The sequence below is a fragment of the Vigna angularis genome, chromosome 6 (assembly GCF_016808095.1).
Source record: "Vigna angularis cultivar LongXiaoDou No.4 chromosome 6, ASM1680809v1, whole genome shotgun sequence".
NCBI lineage: Eukaryota > Viridiplantae > Streptophyta > Magnoliopsida > Fabales > Fabaceae > Vigna > Vigna angularis.
The window spans coordinates 6980895-7002798 of NC_068975.1; positions in this window are offsets into that span (position 1 = coordinate 6980895).

A 21904-nucleotide genomic window follows, 5' to 3' on the forward strand; every position below is an offset into this window, starting at 1 on the left:
CAAAGTTAGGTATCAGTCTAGCCTTCCTTTCCATCAGTAGCCTCCTATCTTGGACAACTTTAAAGTGGCGCTCATGCTTGCGAGATAGGAACTTGTTGGCATAGGAGCGTTTTGGCTCCTTATCCTTCCTCTTGGATCCTATAGTCTTGATTCTCTTACCCGATGAGGAGGTCATCCCTGCATCAAACACAATTCACAAAACCACAAGACATATTGTTAAGCATTAGAAAACCACAAACAACACCCTAAGATCAGTCCCATCACCGCTGAGGGCAATCAAAACCCCTCAGCGCAACCTATACAGCAAGCCAGCAGCCAAAAGAAGCACAAAAAACAACTCTGCTAGAATCGTGCTCAAGGGAAATTTTCGCTGAGCGGCGATTCGGCGGATTTGTCAAAATCTTGCAAAAATGTAAAATGCTTTCAAAAACCATGTTCAGGGGAAATTTTTGCTTAGACAACCATGTTCATACTAATTCATGCTTTCAAAAACCTAGAATGGAAAATGCTTGTACTTACTTGGGTGGAGATGCTAGATAAGTGAAAAATGCTCGAGGAATGTGAAGAAGTCAGCCCCCAACAACAATGCTCTCACCAAACCCCAAACTTGAATTAAAACTTGGTGCAAAAGTGAGTGGAAGAGAGGTTTTGTGAATGGGGAAGAAGGGAAAAGTGAGGAGAACTCTTTAGAGAGTGCTTGAGAGTATGTGGGAAGAGGGAAATATGAAAATAGAAGCAAAGCCATGCCCTAGGGTATAAAAATACCCAAATGGGCCTAATCCCGCTAAGCCCAATTGAACCAAACCAGCCACCCAACTCTGTAGTGTTTGCACTCAGCGGAAATTTCCGTAGAGCGGCATTAGCGACACCTACTTTCCTTCTTCCTAGCTTGCCTTAGGTGTCCTATAATCATGCCTCTCACTCACCTCATGCATTTATGTTCTCACATCACTCATACATTCCATCCCTATCATGCATCTAAAGCAGAATCAAAACAAACAAATACAAGTAAATCAACTGGGTTACTTCCCAGGTAGACCTTGTTTAACGTCACGATCCTGACCCAAAATCCTCCAACATCCATTAGTAGGTGCAAATCTTTTCTTACCAACACCCATCAGTAGGTGTAAACAAACCTAGTATCCTTCACAGGATACTCAACCACCTAGCATCCATCAATAGATGTTATACCATGAAATCTCAAACAACATAAATCAATGTCCCAAAATTTATAAAATTACATAACCAAAATCAAAGAAATTAATGTTCTTAAATCACTGGGATGCCTCCCAGTAAGCGCTCTTTTAACGTTGTTAACCCTCGACAAGTGTAACCGAATCGTATCAAGTAATAATAAATGGTAAGACCAAGTATCATTTCCCAAAGGACTCACGACCTAAATAGTTTTGTGATTTGTTGATTAAATTAGATTTGTGAACAAAGTTTTGTAGATTTAAATGCAAATACTAAAAATATGAATGCATGTACTGATCAATTGAAAGAAAGAAGCAAAACGTGATTGAAATATATGATGAAGTTGTTGTTGGGGGTTTTCAATTCATCCTATCCAATCTCATGTATTCAAAAATTCATCTTCTTCATTAATGTTAATGCCACTTTCTAATTTACCTTAAACCCAATGTCTTGGTGAAGAAAGCCTACTCCTAATAACTAGTTTACAATGTCTTGTCTCCCTAGCAATTATTCATGCATTACATTCGCACAGAAGCTTGAAGGCAACCAATCCTCCTATCCTTATGTCTAGGCAATATTACTATTGGGATAATTTCTTCATGTATAGATTTATCTATATGTGTCCATACAAATAAAATAAATGATCATGCAATTGAATGGGTTAAACAAAGCATGCATAGAGTATAGAAGAAAAACCCTAACAAAATGAAATAAAGCATATGGATTAAAGAACCAATTCAATACATGAGAGTTTCAAAGGATTACATTGATTCCCCAACAACAATGAAGGTTAAGTTCACCATAATCATGGTGAAACTAGATGAAAAATAATGAAAGAATGAAAGATAGAACCCTAGAATTTGAAGAGTGGAGCTTGAGCATCCAAAATCCTCCTCCAAGGGGTGAAGAAAATGTGATTTTTCTTCGTTCTGCCAAAAGATACTAACTCTAGGTCGACTAAAACCTTATATAGACTCTTAAAGATTACAGAAAAGTTGCCCAAGGCCCATTAAAATTCCACTTAGTGGTAATTTTCGCTCAGCGGTAAGTGCGATTCTTCTATTTGACGCTCAGCTGCAGTTTTGCCCCTCAGCGGTGACTACGAGACTTTAGAGTGCTGCTCAACGGTAATTTCCGCCGAGCGGTACTTACGCCTCTTCTTTTATGCACTTTTTCTTCCTTTTGTGACTCCAACTTATGGCTACTTCACTTCTTCCATTCAATTCATCTTAAAACCTGCAAAAACAAGGGAAACGAAGCATAAAACCCATCCAACTCTCTTATTTCCAAAACATAAGCAAAACCATGATTACAATCTAGTTTCTAAGTCATAAAGGTTGTCTTTAAGGTCAAAATTAAGTCTAAAAATAACAGTTTTTCAACTGTTATCAAACGTAATTAGCTTGACCCAATAAGCTCATGTTGCATCTTCGCTGTTGGTGTTCCTTTTTCTTTCATCACACCAACTTATCAACTACTTCCAGTCCACCTTTTTTACTCCTTCAATATGGAGCTGCAATTTCTATCACTCCATTCTCTTTGTAGTCTTTTATAACCCACAACTTGTTCTTGAATCTTACTGGTGTACCAAGTTTGCGTTGTGCCTGGATCAAGTCATCATGAACTTTCCTTCCTTTGCCATCTTTTTCTTCTTCCCTAACCTCTGACAAGAAACAACGTTCACCTTTGAAGACTGACTTTGGAGCTTTTGAACTAATCAAGGATGCATCCTTACATGCAACTTTATGACTAGCCTTCTTCTCTTGAATCTGTTGCTCCCCTTTGAAGACATTAAAGATCACCTTTTCTTCTTGGTCTTGAAGCATTATCATCCTATCATCCAAATTAATTATTACCTTTGCTGTTTTCATAAACGGTCTTCCAAGAATGATTGGGACCTTCTCATCCTCCTTCATCTCCATCACCACAAAATTTACCAAGAATTTTAGTTTGTCTATGCAAACCATCACATCTTCCGCCACACCATAAGGTTTCTTGGAAGATTCATCGGCCATTAGCAAAGTCACCTTCGTGATAACAGTTGAAAAACTGTTATTTTTATACTTAATTGATATAAAAAACAACCTTTATGACTAGAAACTAGCTTGGAATCATGCTTTTGCTTATGTTTTTGGAAATAAGAAAGTTGGACAAGTTTTATGCTTAATTTCCTTGTTTTTGTAGGTTTTTAAGATGAATTTGATGAAAGAAGTGAAGTGGGACAGAGATGGAATCAAAAAAGGAGACAAAAAGTGCAAAAGAAGAGAAGTTGCAAGTATCGCTCAACGCCAATTATCACTAAGCGGCACTTTCAAGGACCCGTTGGCACCGCTGAGGGGTAAAAATGCAGCTAAGGGGCAAAATAGACGAAACACACTTACCGTTGAGCGGTAATTACCGCTGAGCGCCACTTTATTAGGCTGTGGGCCAATTTTCTGTAATTTTTATGATCTGTTTTGGGCTTGGACCCGTTTTCTATTATTCTTATGGGCTTGGGCTTAATTTTCTGTAATATTTAGAAGTCTATATAAGGCTTTAGTCTTCCTAGGGTTAGTATCTTTTGATGAACACACTTTTCACCCCTTGGGGGTAGATTTGGAGATGGTGACGACTCTCATCTTCTCTTTCTAGGGTTTTTCTATCTCTTTCATTCTTTCATTCCATTATTCATCTAGTTCTTCCATGACGATGGAGGGCTAACCTTTATTGTTGTTAGGAAAGATGTAACCTTCTTAAACTCTCATGTATTGAATTTGTTCTTCAAGATCTTCTTTAAGATACATACTTTCTTTCATTAATTGTTAGGGTTTTTCCTCTTTGCTCAAAGCATGCATTGTTTAACTCATTCAATGTCATGATTATTGATTTTGTCGATATGGACACATACGGAGAAATCTAGATCTGGGGAATCTCTCCCAACAATAGTATAAACCTAGACATAGGAGTATGATGGTTGATTGCCTGTAAGCTTCTGTTGACTATAATGCATGATTAATTGCTAGGGAGACAAGACATTGTAAACTAGTGATTATGATTAGGCTTTCTTCGCCGAGACATCGGGTTTAAGGTAATTTAGAGAGTGGCATTAGCATTAATGAAAAGAAAGACGAATTCATAAATACATGAGAGTAAATTAGGTGAAATCTAAACCCCAACAACAATATCATCAACTTCATTCATTCATTCTTGTGTTTAGCCTCAATTCATCAAATTGCATTCATGTTTATTTTATTGCATTTGCATTCAAAAGCCCCAAAATATTTTCTTTAGAGTCTTAATTAGTTGAGTAATCACATAATTGTTTAGTATCGTGAGTCTCTTGGGAAACGATACTTGGTCTTACCATTTATTATTACTTGATATGAATCGGTTACACTTGCTGAGGTCTAACAAGTTTTTGACTCCGTTTTTGGGGATTAAAAATTTGTTCATCACTTTGTTGGCTTGACTTCAAGATCACCAATTCTTTCAAGCATAGATAAAGGCATCAAATTAATGCTTGACCCTAAATTAATTAGGGCTTTCCTTATTTTCTCAATTTTTTTCTCTCCTCTCTTCTTTTCATTCTCTATATTTTTCCAACTCAACACTCTCTTTCTCATCAACCCTCTTGTCATCTGCACTTACAATAGCTTTACACTCTTCCCTAGGGTTAACCTCAGTATTCGCCCCAAAACTCTTATTTGGCATATCCTTCAAATCCTTAGCCATTTGGCCCATCTGTATCTCCAAATTTCTAATTGGAGCTTCAGTTCTTTTATGATTGGAGATGATCACATGAATAAATTGTTGAAGAGTTTCTACAGTGTTGCAAATCTCGTTGAATGTGGTGAGATGCTCATATGGACTTTCATGTGATAGCCCATTAAATTAGTTGCTCTTAACCAATTTTATCAACGCCGATTTCACCTCAATGTTTGCAGCATTGACCCTCGGCCTAACAATGCTATTAAAGTGATGAGGGCCAACAACAGTGGTGTAATATGCCAGAGTACGTCTACTATTGTTCTCTGCAGCCATCTCTTCATTACTTTGGTTACATCTTTGTGGTGAAGGTTGTAGAAGTGTTTCCGGAGAAGGAGATAGTTCACTAGAAGTTCGGATCCTCCTTCTCCTTCTACTTTCGTCCAATCCTTCAAGAAGAAGTTCCAAAGTTTTCTTGCTCCTATTCTTAATTGTATCCTGCATACACAAGAACACAAAACTCTAGAAACAATTGTTAGCACAAAAAGATAGAAAGATAGAAATAAAAACAAAAGGATAAGAAGATAAAACAGAAAGATAGAAAAGATAAAAAAATAAAAAAATAAAAAGATAAACAAAAAGGTAAAAAGATAAAAAAAAATCAAGTCAAAGTTAATCAATAATCACACAAATAGAATAATTAAACCACGAGTCCTCGACAACGGCACCAAAAACTTGTTAACCCTCGGCAAGTGTAACCAAATCGTATCAAGTAATAATAAATGGTAAGACCAAGTATCGTTTCCCAAAGAACTCACGACCTAAACAGTTATGTGATTTATTGATTAAATTAGACTTGTGAACGAATTCTTGTAGGTTTAAATTCAAATACTAAAAATTAAATATGAATGCATGTATTGATCAATTGGATCAAAAGAAGCAATAGTGATTGAAATTATAGAATGATGATGTTGTTGGGGTCTTCAATTAATCCTATCCACTCTCATGTATTCAAGAATTCATCTTTCTTCATTAATGTTAATGCCACTTTCTAATTTACCTTAAACCCAATGTCTTGGTGAAGAAAGCATACTCCTAATAACTAGTTTACAATGTCTTGTCTCCCTAGCAATTATTCATGCATTACATTCGCACAGAAGCTTAAGGGCAACCAATCCTTCTATCCTTATATCTAGGCAATATTACTATTGGGAGAATTTCTTCATGTCTAGATTTATCTATATGTGTTCATACAAATAAAATCAATGATCATGCAATTGAATGAGTTAAACAAAGCATGCATAGAGTATAGAAGAAAAACCCTAACAATTAATGAAAGAAAGCATATGGATTAAAGAACCAATTCAATACATGAGAGCTTCAAAGGATTACATTGATTCCCCAACAACAATGAAGGTTTAGTTCACCATAATCATGGTGAAACTAGATGTAAAATAATGAAAGAATGAAAGATAGAACCCTAGAATTTTAAGAGTGGAGCTTGAGCATCCAAAATCCTCCTCCAAGAGGGTGAAGAAAGTGTGATTGTGCTTCGTTATGCCAAAAGATACTAACTCTAGGACGACTAAAACCTTATATAGACTCTTAAAGATTACAGAGAAGTTTCCCAAGGCCCATTAAAATTCCACTTAGTGGTAATTTTCGCTCAGCGGTAAGTGCGATTCTTCTATTTGACGCTCAGCTGCAGTTTTGCCCCTCAGCGGTGACTACGAGACTTTAGAGTGCTGCTCAACGGTAATTTCCGCCGAGCGGTACTTACGCCTCTTCTTTTATGCACTTTTTCTTCCTTTTGTGACTCCAACTTATGGCTACTTCACTTCTTCCATTCAATTCATCTTAAAACCTGCAAAAACAAGGGAAACGAAGCATAAAACCCATCCAACTCTCTTATTTCCAAAACATAAGCAAAACCATGATTACAATCTAGTTTCTAAGTCATAAAGGTTGTCTTTAAGGTCAAAATTAAGTCTAAAAATAACAGTTTTTCAACTGTTATCAAATGTAATTAGCTTGACCCAATAAGCTCATGTTGCATCTTCGCTGTTGGTGTTCCTTTTTCTTTCATCACACCAACTTATCAACTACTTCCAGTCCACCTTTTTTACTCCTTCAATATGGAGCTGCAATTTCTATCACTCCATTCTCTTTGTAGTCTTTTATAACCCACAACTTGTTCTTGAATCTTACTGGTGTACCAAGTTTGCGTTGTGCCTGGATCAAGTCATCATGAACTTTCCTTCCTTTGCCATCTTTTTCTTCTTCCCTAACCTCTGACAAGAAACAACGTTCACCTTTGAAGACTGACTTTGGAGCTTTTGAACTAATCAAGGATGCATCCTTACATGCAACTTTATGACTAGCCTTCTTCTCTTGAATCTGTTGCTCCCCTTTGAAGACATTAAAGATCACCTTTTCTTCTTGGTCTTGAAGCATTATCATCCTATCATCCAAATTAATTATTACCTTTGCTGTTTTCATAAACGGTCTTCCAAGAATGATTGGGACCTTCTCATCCTCCTTCATCTCCATCACCACAAAATTTACCAGGAATTTTAGTTTGTCTATGCAAACCATCACATCTTCCGCCACACCATAAGGTTTCTTGGAAGATTCATCGGCCATTAGCAAAGTCACCTTCGTGATAACAGTTGAAAAACTGTTATTTTTATACTTAATTGATATAAAAAACAACCTTTATGACTAGAAACTAGCTTGGAATCATGCTTTTGCTTATGTTTTTGGAAATAAGAAAGTTGGACAAGTTTTATGCTTAATTTCCTTGTTTTTGTAGGTTTTTAAGATGAATTTGATGAAAGAAGTGAAGTGGGACAGAGATGGAATCAAAAAAGGAGACAAAAAGTGCAAAAGAAGAGAAGTTGCAAGTATCGCTCAACGCCAATTATCACTAAGCGGCACTTTCAAGGACCCGTTGGCACCGCTGAGGGGTAAAAATGCAGCTAAGGGGCAAAATAGACGAAACACACTTACCGTTGAGCGGTAATTACCGCTGAGCGCCACTTTATTAGGCTTTGGGCCAATTTTCTGTAATTTTTATGATCTGTTTTGGGCTTGGACCCGTTTTCTATTATTCTTATGGGCTTGGGCTTAATTTTCTGTAATATTTAGAAGTCTATATAAGGCTTTAGTCTTCCTAGGGTTAGTATCTTTTGATGAACACACTTTTCACCCCTTGGGGGTAGATTTGGAGATGGTGACGACTCTCATCTTCTCTTTCTAGGGTTTTTCTATCTCTTTCATTCTTTCATTCCATTATTCATCTAGTTCTTCCATGACGATGGAGGGCTAACCTTTATTGTTGTTAGGAAAGATGTAACCTTCTTAAACTCTCATGTATTGAATTTGTTCTTCAAGATCTTCTTTAAGATACATACTTTCTTTCATTAATTGTTAGGGTTTTTCCTCTTTGCTCAAAGCATGCATTGTTTAACTCATTCAATGTCATGATTATTGATTTTGTCGATATGGACACATACGGAGAAATCTAGATCTGGGGAATCTCTCCCAACAATAGTATAAACCTAGACATAGGAGTATGATGGTTGATTGCCTGTAAGCTTCTGTTGACTATAATGCATGATTAATTGCTAGGGAGACAAGACATTGTAAACTAGTGATTATGATTAGGCTTTCTTCGCCGAGACATCGGGTTTAAGGTAATTTAGAGAGTGGCATTAGCATTAATGAAAAGAAAGACGAATTCATAAATACATGAGAGTAAATTAGGTGAAATCTAAACCCCAACAACAATATCATCAACTTCATTCATTCATTCTTGTGTTTAGCCTCAATTCATCAAATTGCATTCATGTTTATTTTATTGCATTTGCATTCAAAAGCCCCAAAATATTTTCTTTAGAGTCTTAATTAGTTGAGTAATCACATAATTGTTTAGTATCGTGAGTCTCTTGGGAAACGATACTTGGTCTTACCATTTATTATTACTTGATATGAATCGGTTACACTTGCTGAGGTCTAACAAGTTTTTGACTCCGTTTTTGGGGATTAAAAATTTGTTCATCACTTTGTTGGCTTGACTTCAAGATCACCAATTCTTTCAAGCATAGATAAAGGCATCAAATTAATGCTTGACCCTAAATTAATTAGGGCTTTCCTTATTTTCTCAATTTTTTTCTCTCCTCTCTTCTTTTCATTCTCTATATTTTTCCAACTCAACACTCTCTTTCTCATCAACCCTCTTGTCATCTGCACTTACAATAGCTTTACACTCTTCCCTAGGGTTAACCTCAGTATTCGCCCCAAAACTCTTATTTGGCATATCCTTCAAATCCTTAGCCATTTGGCCCATCTGTATCTCCAAATTTCTAATTGGAGCTTCAGTTCTTTTATGATTGGAGATGATCACATGAATAAATTGTTGAAGAGTTTCTACAGTGTTGCAAATCTCGTTGAATGTGGTGAGATGCTCATATGGACTTTCATGTGATAGCCCATTAAATTAGTTGCTCTTAACCAATTTTATCAACGCCGATTTCACCTCAATGTTTGCAGCATTGACCCTCGGCCTAACAATGCTATTAAAGTGATGAGGGCCAACAACAGTGGTGTAATATGCCAGAGTACGTCTACTATTGTTCTCTGCAGCCATCTCTTCATTACTTTGGTTACATCTTTGTGGTGAAGGTTGTAGAAGTGTTTCCGGAGAAGGAGATAGTTCACTAGAAGTTCGGATCCTCCTTCTCCTTCTACTTTCGTCCAATCCTTCAAGAAGAAGTTCCAAAGTTTTCTTGCTCCTATTCTTAATTGTATCCTGCATACACAAGAACACAAAACTCTAGAAACAATTGTTAGCACAAAAAGATAGAAAGATAGAAATAAAAACAAAAGGATAAGAAGATAAAACAGAAAGATAGAAAAGATAAAAAAATAAAAAAATAAAAAGATAAACAAAAAGGTAAAAAGATAAAAAAAAATCAAGTCAAAGTTAATCAATAATCACACAAATAGAATAATTAAACCACGAGTCCTCGACAACGGCACCAAAAACTTGTTAACCCTCGGCAAGTGTAACCAAATCGTATCAAGTAATAATAAATGGTAAGACCAAGTATCGTTTCCCAAAGAACTCACGACCTAAACAGTTATGTGATTTATTGATTAAATTAGACTTGTGAACGAATTCTTGTAGGTTTAAATTCAAATACTAAAAATTAAATATGAATGCATGTATTGATCAATTGGATCAAAAGAAGCAATAGTGATTGAAATTATAGAATGATGATGTTGTTGGGGTCTTCAATTAATCCTATCCACTCTCATGTATTCAAGAATTCATCTTTCTTCATTAATGTTAATGCCACTTTCTAATTTACCTTAAACCCAATGTCTTGGTGAAGAAAGCATACTCCTAATAACTAGTTTACAATGTCTTGTCTCCCTAGCAATTATTCATGCATTACATTCGCACAGAAGCTTAAGGGCAACCAATCCTTCTATCCTTATATCTAGGCAATATTACTATTGGGAGAATTTCTTCATGTCTAGATTTATCTATATGTGTTCATACAAATAAAATCAATGATCATGCAATTGAATGAGTTAAACAAAGCATGCATAGAGTATAGAAGAAAAACCCTAACAATTAATGAAAGAAAGCATATGGATTAAAGAACCAATTCAATACATGAGAGCTTCAAAGGATTACATTGATTCCCCAACAACAATGAAGGTTTAGTTCACCATAATCATGGTGAAACTAGATGTAAAATAATGAAAGAATGAAAGATAGAACCCTAGAATTTTAAGAGTGGAGCTTGAGCATCCAAAATCCTCCTCCAAGAGGGTGAAGAAAGTGTGATTGTGCTTCGTTATGCCAAAAGATACTAACCCTAGGTCGACTAAAACCTTATATAGACTCCTAAAGATTACAGAAAAGTGGCCCAAGGCCCATTAAAATGGCGCTCAGCGGTAACTACCGCTCAACGGTAAGTGCGGTTCTTCTATTTGACGCTCAGCTGTAGTTTTGCCCCTCAGCGATGACTGGGGGACTTCAAAGTGCCGCTGAGTGGTAATTTTCGCTGAGCGGTACTTGCGGCTCTTCTTTTATGCACTTTTTCGAACTCCAACTTATGGCTACTTCACTTCTTTCATTCAATTCATCTTAAAACCTGCAAAAACAAGGAAAACCAAGCATAAAACCCATCCAACTCTCTTATTTCCAAAACATAAGCAAAAGCATGATTACAAGTTAGTTTCTAAGTCATAAAGGTTGTCTTTAAGGTTAAAATTAAGTCTAAAAATAACAGTTTTTCAACTGTTATCATGCACACAACATACATTCGCATACAAAAACTTATAATGCATGATTGCATGAAATTAACAGTTTTCGTTACCACATCAAGTTAATCAAGAATCTTTGATATATTCCACTGCAATCCATCGTTGAGCAATTTTGTACTTTTGTAGCAGCTTTCTTTCCTGCAAAAAACTCAAACGATTTCGATGTAGGTACCCAAATAAACTTGGGGCCTGCATGGTTAGTTATAGGAGGTTGTTCCTTTGGAATCCACTTGTACTTTTCTCTTGGAACACCAACCTTTCTGCAATAATAGTTTCTTACTGTATGACAAATAATATTGCAGTAAAAACAAGTATTGGTAACAGGTTTGCTCAGATCAATAAATTTCTTAAAATTAATTCTGTTGCTCTTAGCCTTATAACCAATACCTTGCCTGTTAATTGCTCTACCTTGTGACTTTAACACAACTTCCAAATTACTCTACCAAGAGTAAACTTAGATAACATGTTGGTCAAGTATTATATTTTTTCAATATGAGCAGGGCAATTTACACATTCTGTTTCTACAATCTTGATCTCAGTTTTAGCATTGCCAACAAAATTTAAAGCAATTTCAAGTTCATTTTTAAGCTTTTCATTTTCATCAACAAGGTTGTTAATACGATATTCAAAATCTCTTCTTTCACAGTTTAATCGATTTACCTTGTATTGCAATTTCATAGCTTCTGCATGTAGTTCTTGATATTTGTCAAGCAGCATGTGATACTTTACTTCGATTGGCTTATTTTCAAAATCGCTATCATTGTCTTCTGAATGTGTTGAACCAGCCATAAAACACAGATTTGACTCCTCTTCTACACTTTGATCATCATCACTTGATGAATCACCATCATTGTTTTCGCAGGAAATGTAAGCCTTCCTTTGCTTACTTCTTCTCTTGTCCTGTGGATACTTGGAGTCAGCCTTTTGTTTGTTTTTCAACTCTGGACACTCTAGTTTGATATGACCATTGTTATCTTATTAGCAAGTGTACCAAATCGTATCAAGTAATATAAAATGGTAAGACCAAGTATCGTTTCCCAAGAGACTCGTGTTACTCAATAATCGTTAATACCTTAATTAATTAAGACTCAAGAGCAATTTCAATGATTAAAAGTAAAATGCAAGAAAAGTAAACATAAACTTAAATGTAAAATCTTGATCTTTTGGACTAAAAGAAAGAATGAGTGAATGATATTGATGATGTGAGATGATGATGTTGTTGGGGTTAGATTTCACCTACTTCACTTTCATGCATATTAGAACTCATCTTCTTCATTGGAATGTTAATGTCACTTACAAAATTACTTAGAACTTGATCCCTCGGCGTAAAAAGCATAGTTTTAATTATTAGACCTCAATCCCTTGAATCCCTAATAACCAATTCTGCATTAAAAGAAAAGAAGCTTAAGATAATCCTCCAGATCATGATTCATAAGATATTTCCCAATACTCAAACAAATGAAATATCAAGTCATGAATGGCCAAAACAAGACAAGCATTAAGAATAGGAGAAAATCACTAACATTCAATGAAAGAAGCATAAAATGTTTAAAACATGTTCAAATACATGAAAGTTTAGAGGTTACATCATCCCCAACAACAAATGAGTTTAGCTCTCCATTGTCATGGAGAACCTTGGCTTACAATGGAAGAATGAATGAATGAAAACCCTAGAAAGTGGAAAGGAAAGCTCCTGCATGCCCAATCTTCCTCCAAAGGGTCGAAAATAGTGTTTCCTTGCTTCAGCTGCCAAAAGATACCAACCCTAATGTGTAGAAGCCTTTAAATAGATCAAAGTTTGGTCATGGGCCAACGTCACTGATGCTCAACGCCCTAACTAGGGGCAAGCAGGCGCAACTACGAAGAGACTAGCCCTCAACGCCCTGGCTGAGGGCAACCAGGTGTCTTGCGGTGTAGCTAACTGGCGCTCAGTGCCCCTGGAGGGGGCGCCCAAGCGTGCTTACAAGATGAGTGGCGCTCAACACCCGAAATGGGGGAGCAGGTGCCCTTGCGAGACTTCCCACACCGAGGGCCCCTAAAGAGGGCAACCAGGCGTGGTTGCGTGACAACCAGTGCCTAGGGCCCCAAAAGAGGGTAACCAAGCGCGTTGCGCCTTCTTTAGCCTTCTTTCCCAGTGCTTTTGCTGTCCCTCTTGGGTTCCAACTCCTTGATACTTTTTCTCCTCTTCCAATCATACCAATAACATAAAAAATTGAGGGAATTAGTGATAAAAATCATTAAGTATAACCTCTATTCACTTATTCACCAAATTCAACTAAAACAAGAGTTTAAACAAGCTTCAAAGTCAAAAAGGGTTAATTTAGAAACAAAATTGCGTCACAGATAACGGTAAATTCAACCGTTATCAACCATCTTTGCCGCATTCATAACATGTAACAATACTGGTTTTGGAGTTCTTTCTTCTTCCTTTAGAGTTACCTGCATAGTCAGTTGTAGTAGTTCTATTTTTCATGAATTTAGTAAACCTTTTTACCATCATATTCATGACCTCTTTCTCAGTTAACTCTTCATTAGATTCAACCTTCTTGGAGGATCTTTTGTTTGTAGTCTTGAGTGCAATCGATTGTTTCTGTTCAATGTCCTCTTCTTCCCTTAATCTACCAAGCTCCAGTTCATGTTCCCTGAGCTTACCAAACAAAGTTTCCATATTCATGTTAGTTAAATCTTTTGACTCGAAAATGACAGTTACCTTAGATTTCCAGCTTTTGTTTAGGCTTTTCAGAATTTTGATGTTGATTTCTTCCCTTTCAAAAGTCTTGCCGAGAGCCATTAGATGGTTGACTATATGTGTGAACCTTTTCTGCACGTCATAAATGGTCTCTCCAGCTTTCATCCTGAACATCTCATACTCCTGCACCAAGGAGATCTTTCTGGCCCGCTTGACTTCATTTGTCCCATCTTGTGTGACTTAAAGAACTTTCCACATTTCTTTAGCTGTCTTGCATTGGGAAACCCTAAAAAATCATCCATCGTGAGAGTAGAAGCAATAACATTACGTGCTTTGATACTGTGCTCTCCGGTTTTCCTCTTGAGTCCACTCAGAAAAGTTTTTCAAAACAGTTTTTCCATTTATCACATGAGTGGGTTCAAATGGACCATTGAATGTAGCATCCCACACACCCTTGTCTACTGATTCAAGAAAAATTTGCATTCTTATTTTCCAAAAGGCATAGTTTTCGCCAGCAAATAGAGGTGGTCTATTTGTGGATGCACCTTCACTAAAAGTCTGAGAAACAAAAGCCATTTCAGGATCGAACAATCGATTAGACAAAAAGGTTAATCGATTTATTTTTCAAATAATTTTTGAATACCAGCTCTAGTGCCAATTGTTAGAATTGATGAGCTTTGTTTCTCAACACCGAGAGGGGGGTGGGGTTGAATTGGATTTTTATAAAATTACTTGTTTTGGTATAAATATTCGGGACCGAGATACGAACCTTGCTGGTGTGTCTTTGCTGCTTCTAAATATCTTGGAAACTCACTTCTCCTTAATTGATGTCACCTGTTCACCATTCTGGAAGTCGTTCACTCTCCTTTAAATTGTACAGCTCGTCCACTCCAACAGAGGGGGGGTACCTACGAAGATATTCCGACGCTCAAGTCAGGCATGGGTTATGGAACCTCAATTCTCAAGGAAAATGATTTTATTCTCACCGTAAAGTATTTTTCAGTATTCCATAGAACGTACCTGGCTTGCTCTCCCCTTCCTGTATTTAACCTTAATAAAATCTGCAACAAACTTACCTTAAACAGATTTACCTTAAAATCTGGTTATATGCCCGTAATCAACGTTATTAATATATTTAATTAGATATTTTTGACTATTTCGTCTTCTGCTGGACTATTGGTCCAATTACTTAAATGTTGGGCCAATTGGCCCAACATTGTTTAACTTGGCTGAGCGTTAAACTTGGTTTGACCTGGTTAAGTGAGTCTGGCTTGACTTTTAACGTGCGTTGAACCTGTTTGATTTGGTTGACGAGCACTTCTAGCTCATTAGATAGAATGATCGTTATTGGATGCGGATACTAGCGCTTTATAACCTAGTGGATAGAGCGATCATTATCGTATGTGGACGCTCACTGTTCGGCTTAGGTATCTTACTATACATAATGCCCCCCAAGTCCGAGTTAACCGTTCGGTTTGTATGAGTAGGTTGACTGTAGGACTTTGGAGTGATGGTCGTCGTGGGGAGTCTCTACTGCACATCGTTTCATTTCGACGCTTCGTTTTGCCAAACAAACCTCTAGGTTTTCCAAATTTTAAGGTAGTTACAAAGTCTCAAAAACAGAGCCGTTAGATCATCTTGATCCTACGGTGCACATCGCTCTATGTCAGTTTCCCCTCATTAATGCGAAAGGATATTTGAAAAAACCTAATTGACTCAACCGTCACTTATCATTTTCGCATCAACTTCTTTCTTCTCCAAAATCTCTAGCTTTCTCTCTTGTGGTTTGTTAGGTAACCATGTATCCTTGCCCTATTTTATATTGCTCTTCGGAATCTACAGAAGAAAGGGGGCGAAGTAACAACGTCGAGGCGCCGGGAGATTCCTCTATCGGAGTTCATCGTGAAATCACCACCATACTTAGCATTGAAAGTTCTTTTTTATATGGTAATGACGCCGTCAAGAACCCGGAAAACCCCTCTCTGTCGTCTCCCAATGTTAGTGGCTACGACTAGGCTTCCCGTGACGTAAGTGACTTTCATAGTCTGTTTAATAGCAAACCTGTATTACAGGATTGGGTAGAGAGTAGTTGTATCCTGAGGACCTTAGGTTACAAATCTTGGATAAAATTGAATGCTTTTCGGGATAGTGAAAGGGTTTTTCATGGTAAGGAGAACTCTGCTGACGATTTTTTCTATGTCTAATCTTGCCTGTTTTACGATATGTATGTGAGAATAACCTTTACCGTGTTTAAGATAGATGTGCTGAAAACCTTAAATGTTGCCCCCACTCAGTTACACCCAAATAGTTGGGGGTACATCCAAGCCTTTGTCGTTATGTTCCAAGCTTTGGCCATTAAACCGACTTCATCTCTGTTTTTGCACTTCTTTAGAGCTCGTCTAGTCGCAAGGAGAGGTTGGGTTTCTTTGATTTCTGAACCTGGGAATGCCATTTTGGAATTGTATTCTGATAACAGTTGAAAAACTGTTATTTCTCTACTTAAAATTGACCTTAAAGACAACCTTTATGACTTAGAAACTAGCTTGGAATCATGCTTTTGTTTATGTTTTTGAAATAAGAGAGCTAGATGGGTTTTATGCTTGATTTCCTTGTTTTTGCAGGTTTTAAGATGAATTGGATGAAAGAAGTGAAGTAGGAAGAAGTTGGAATCAGAAAAGAAAGTGAAAAGTGCACAAAAAGAGAAGACGCGAGTACTGCTCAGCGGAAATTAGTGCTGAGCGGCATTCTTGATCCCACAGTAACCGTTGAGGGGCAAATACAGCTGAGCACCAATCTAAAGTATCGCGGTTACCGCTGAGCGGTAAAAACCGCTGAGCGCCATTTTTATGGGCCTTGGGCCACTTTTCTGTAATTTTTAGAATACCATTTAAGGTTTTAGTCGACCTAGGTCAGTCATCTTTAGTTGTAACGAAGCAAAATACACTTTCTTCACCCCTTGGAGGAGGATTTTGGATGCTTAAGCTCCACTCTTCAAATTCTAGGGTTTTATCTTTCATTCTTCCATTGTTTTTCATCTAGTTTCACCATGAATATGGTGAACTAAACCTTTATTGTTGTTGGGGAATTAATGTAATCCTTTGAAACTCTCATATATTGAATTGGTTCTTTAATATATATGCTTTCTTTCATTAATTGTTAGGGTTTTTCCTCTTTGCTCAATGCATGCTTTGTTTAACTCATTCTATTGGATGGTTATTGATTTTGTCGATATGGATACATATGGGGAATTCTAGATCTGGGGAATCTCTCCCAATAGTAGTATAAACCTAAACATAGGAATATGATGGTTGGTTGCCTTTAAGCTTCTGTGCAAAATAATGCATGAATAATTGCTAGGGAGACAAGACATTGTAAACTAGTGATTGTGAGTAGGCTTTCTTCACCAAGACATTGGGTTTAAGGTAATTTAGAAAGTGGCATTCTTAACGAGGATAAGAGTCAGGTCGCCCCTTCTTTTTTAACGAGGATAAGAGCCCTAGGTTCCTTCTTTGCTGGATCCAAGATCCTCTTAAATTCACTTCTTGGTCAGAAGATAAAATGACCATTGATGAATTGGACGCTTTGAATGTTTTGACTGCGCTGCCACGCCCCTTTTCTTCCCGGAAGATTATAAACTGCCTTGAGCATGATGATTTTGACTCAAGGTTACTTGGTATGTTCTTCTTATTAATGTCCTTATTTGTTATCGAATCGTGATTGATCTGTGGATAATGTCTCTTATTTGCAGATATCATGGGAAGAAAAGGCCCTGTTCGCGATTGGTTTAGGATTATGAGTGAATCCAAGCTGGGTAGCGTTCGCGATGTTTAGAGGGCCGCTGAGGGTGTTTCGGGGGAAAAAGCCACCAATTCTCTACAGATCGATCGTCCATCCTTTCCAGACGTGACGGTCGTCGAAGAGCGTCTGTTTGTAAGGAAGCGGAAGGGAGAACAAGAAATTGAGAAGCCAAGTAGTTCAAAGAAAACGAAAGACTCCAGAGAGCCGAGCGATCGCCCTATTCCAGGCGGTATGTGGAGTTCAACTTTTAATTTGGGTCAAAAAATTGCCTTCAATCTGGACGAATCTGAGAAAAAGGTAGTCAAAGGCATGATCGAACAATAGATGGCTGATACTAACATGGAATTTGCGTGCCGAACGACTATGGCGACCTGGCGTCTGGTGTATGCTTCGAATAGAGGCATTATAAGGACTGAGTTGCAAAAAGTTCAAACACAGCTGAAGGAAGTTGTAGCTGCTCATTCCCAGTGCGAGCAGAGACAAAAACAGTCCGAGGAACTACTGACTGAGGCACGCGTGCTGATGGGGAATATGCAGAGGACCAACGCTGAACTGAAGAAAGAGCGCGATCAATTCGCGGCTGAGTTGGAAATGTTGATGAAGGAAGCCTTTGATCAGAAGATAGTTATTACTTCATTGAGGGAAGAGAGGGACGCCTTGCTCTTAACGACCGCTAGAGATAAGGAGATAATGGAGGAGATGGGTAAGGCTATTGTTTTAGAGCATACCCGAGGTTTCAAGAAAGCCTTGAGACAAGCGTCTCATTTCCTCAATATATCCACTGAAGGTGTCGATTTCGACCCAAGGAAAGATGTCTATCAGGGGCATCTGGTATCTTTGAGTGAGATTCCTCAAGGTGCTCTTCTGGAATCTGAACCTACTGAAACTGAAGAAAATGTTGCCGCGGGAACACCTATTACTAGGGAAATCAGGGAGGAGGATCGTGTTGTTCCTTCTACCAACGTTGTTGATGTTGTACATGTTGAATAAAGTAGGCTTTTGAACTGTTTGAACCTTTTGCTTTTGCTGTCTACTTTTGTATTTAGTTAAGGTACTTGGTACTTGTTGCTTCAATGACATTTATGTTGTCAATTTTGTATGTTTAAAGCATCTATTTCATAATTACTGGTTGTCGAATGCTATTGTTCCGGTATGATTGTGACCACTTGGTAGAGTTTGTACCCTCCACTTGGTTCCATAGTAGGTAGGTTGCCTTTATGTTGGCTTGCGCTAGGTGTTCTTGGGCGAACGTAACCTAGACTAGGGGAGGGTCCCCAGGTTTGATGTTCTGGGTGTTCTAGGGCGAACATTTACAAGAGGGAGTGTGTCCCTATATTCAATGCGCCTGGGTGTTCTAGGGCAAACATCTACCAAAGGGAGTGTGTCCCTATACGCGATAAGCTGGGTGTCCGAGGGCAAACATCTACCAGGTCTGGGAGTGTTTCCTTGGTTGGGTGCCTCAACCTGAACGGTTCTCTAGCGTCCGTTCTTGTAGTTTGTATACACGACATGATTATCTGCAATGTTACTAATTAAATCACGTTTCGTCAGTTTTAGGAGTCTTGTAGATTGAAAACCACCTGCTTGTGCTTATCTTGAAGATAATACATATGACGGAAGGAAAATGGATAAAAATTTATTACTGTAAACGGAGAAACAGTGTTTGATAGGAATAAACATGCGAAAACAAATTTCAACTGAAATAAAATTTAAGATGTGTCGCATTCCAGGTGTTTGGGATGGCTTGTCCATTAAGGAGTTCGAGGCGATAAGCTCCATTCATTAAATCCTCTATAATGCGGAACGGTCCTTCCCAATTGGCTGCCAACTTTTCATGAGCTCGATTCTTTCTTGCTTCCCCTCTTTTTTGCCACACGAGGTCGCCTTCTTTGAAGGCTCTAGGTCTTATCTTGGTATTGTAGCATCGGGAAAGCACTCTTTTCTAGGCCGCCATGCGAATTATGGCAACCTCTAGACGTTCAGGTAGCATGTCGAGGTTCATCTACAATTGTTCGGCGTTGAGGTTCATATTTTGGTTGCCTCGCCTTAATGACGACTCTCCAACTTCTACCAGAACCATGGCGTCCGTGCCGTATATGAGGTTGAATGGAGTTTCTCTAGTAGATCCGTATGGGGTGCACCTGTACGCCCATAGTACTTCCGGCAGCTCCTCTACCCATAAGCTTTTAGCTTCACCGAGCCGCTTTTTTAATTCTGTGAGTACAGCTTTGTTGGCAGCTTCAACTTGCCCATTTGTTTGTGGGTGTTCTACAAAAATGGTGACATGTTTGATTCTCAAGCTCTTAAGGAAATCTTCTAGTTTCTTTTCGATGAATTGTCGGTCGTTATCAAAGATGATTTTCTGAGGCAGAACAAATCAGCATATCAAGTGCCAGATAAACTTCTATACACGTTTAACGCTTATGACCGCTAATGCCTCAGCCTCGACCCACTTTGTGAAGTAATCGATCGCCACTAGGAGGAACTTATTTTGAGCTTTCCCGATCGGTAATGGATGACTATATCCATTCCCCATTGGGCGAACGACCATGGCGAGATAATGCCATGCAACTCTTCGGGAAGGACTCGGAAATCATTGTCGTGCGCCTGGTAGGATATACACTTCTTAACGAACGTTTCACATTCATGGTCGATCGTTGGCCAGTAATACCCTGATCGTAGTATTCGGCCCCTGAGCGTACGCTTTCCTGAATGCAAACCACATATTCCGTTGTGAAGCTCTCGCAGGACGTAATCTGCTTCTTCTGCTAACAAGCATTTTAACAACGGCATGTTGTAGCCTCGCCTGTACAAATCGTCCCCTATACACAGAAAATGAGCGATGCGTTTAGAGTCGGTTGTACTAACCTTTTCTTCCTGTTCTTGCTTCATCATCAATTCTCGTATGCTGCAAAAGGAATGCATCTTTAAATCTTTCTTGAACAACAAGCAATATATATGCAATGTAACAGTATGCGTATTCAAATGATGATAGTATGTAATCAATTAATGCAGTGAGATAGGGAGAAGAAAAATCAAACTCTGAGTTTTATATTGATTCGGCCTCAATGGTACATCTAGTGTCCTTTCAATCAACTTGAGATTGAAAGTCAATTTGCATTATAGAGATCTGAGTTTTTACAACAAGGGCTTTATAGCGACTACACTGTCAAAATGTAAATCACCTCTCTAAGTCACTAATCTAATATAGCCAAATACAACAACCCTGCAGCAAGAACAATCCTCTCCTACTGATGGCATATCCCTAAAAAAATTAACTCTTGTGTGTTGGAATGGATAATCTTTCAAACATATACATCCAACACAAGACAAATAAAAGCTTCAAAGATGCTTTTACTCTTCAAGACTTTGATCATTCATTTGATTTAAGGTGTATCATTATTGGGAGCTATATTCTTCATTTACTCACTATTATAACATTTGTTCTAACTTGTGTTATAAAATGAGTATTTGACCTTGGTGGAGAAGCACACAAAACTCCAAAGAAGATAAGAAAGTTTTCCTTGTTTCATGTTGAAGATTTGAGGGCAAATCCTTTTCAAGAAGGAGGGAATGATGGAAAATCCCTTAGCCATGGTCAAGCACTTTCAAGAGAGTTAAAGTCATCCTTGAAGATGGTGTCAACTCTACCTTATGGACCACCTTTGGAGCCATCATGAAGCATGGATTGAAGAGTAGTGTAGGAATTTAGGCCATTGTATTAGGCCATGTAGTATAGGTTTGTTTAAGGCTTGTATTAAGTCCTAAGTAGCATACGATTTTCCTTAAAAGTTAGACATCCAAACCAAGTGGAAAGTGTGTGTGATGTGTCATGCTTCCATTGAAAGGATTTACTTTTTAAAAGGTAGCCACATGCCACCTTAGGAGTGGAGAGTGTTTTCTTTTAGTAGTGGCCACACAACACTCTAGGAATGGAGAGGATTGTGTTTTGTGAGTGGCCACATGTCCTCCCATCATTGGAAAAGATTTATGGACACTTGTCCACTCCTTAGAAGGCCTTATTTTTGGCCAATGAGAGAAAAGGTTGAAGATCATGCTTTTAGGGTTAGAAGGAGACACCCTTGACCTATAAATAGAGGTGTCTCCACCCTTATATTTCATCTTTGATGTTGATTAATGTTATGTTGCCCATTTTTGGCCATACTACTCATCTTAGATCAAGACTAGAGCAATCCATGA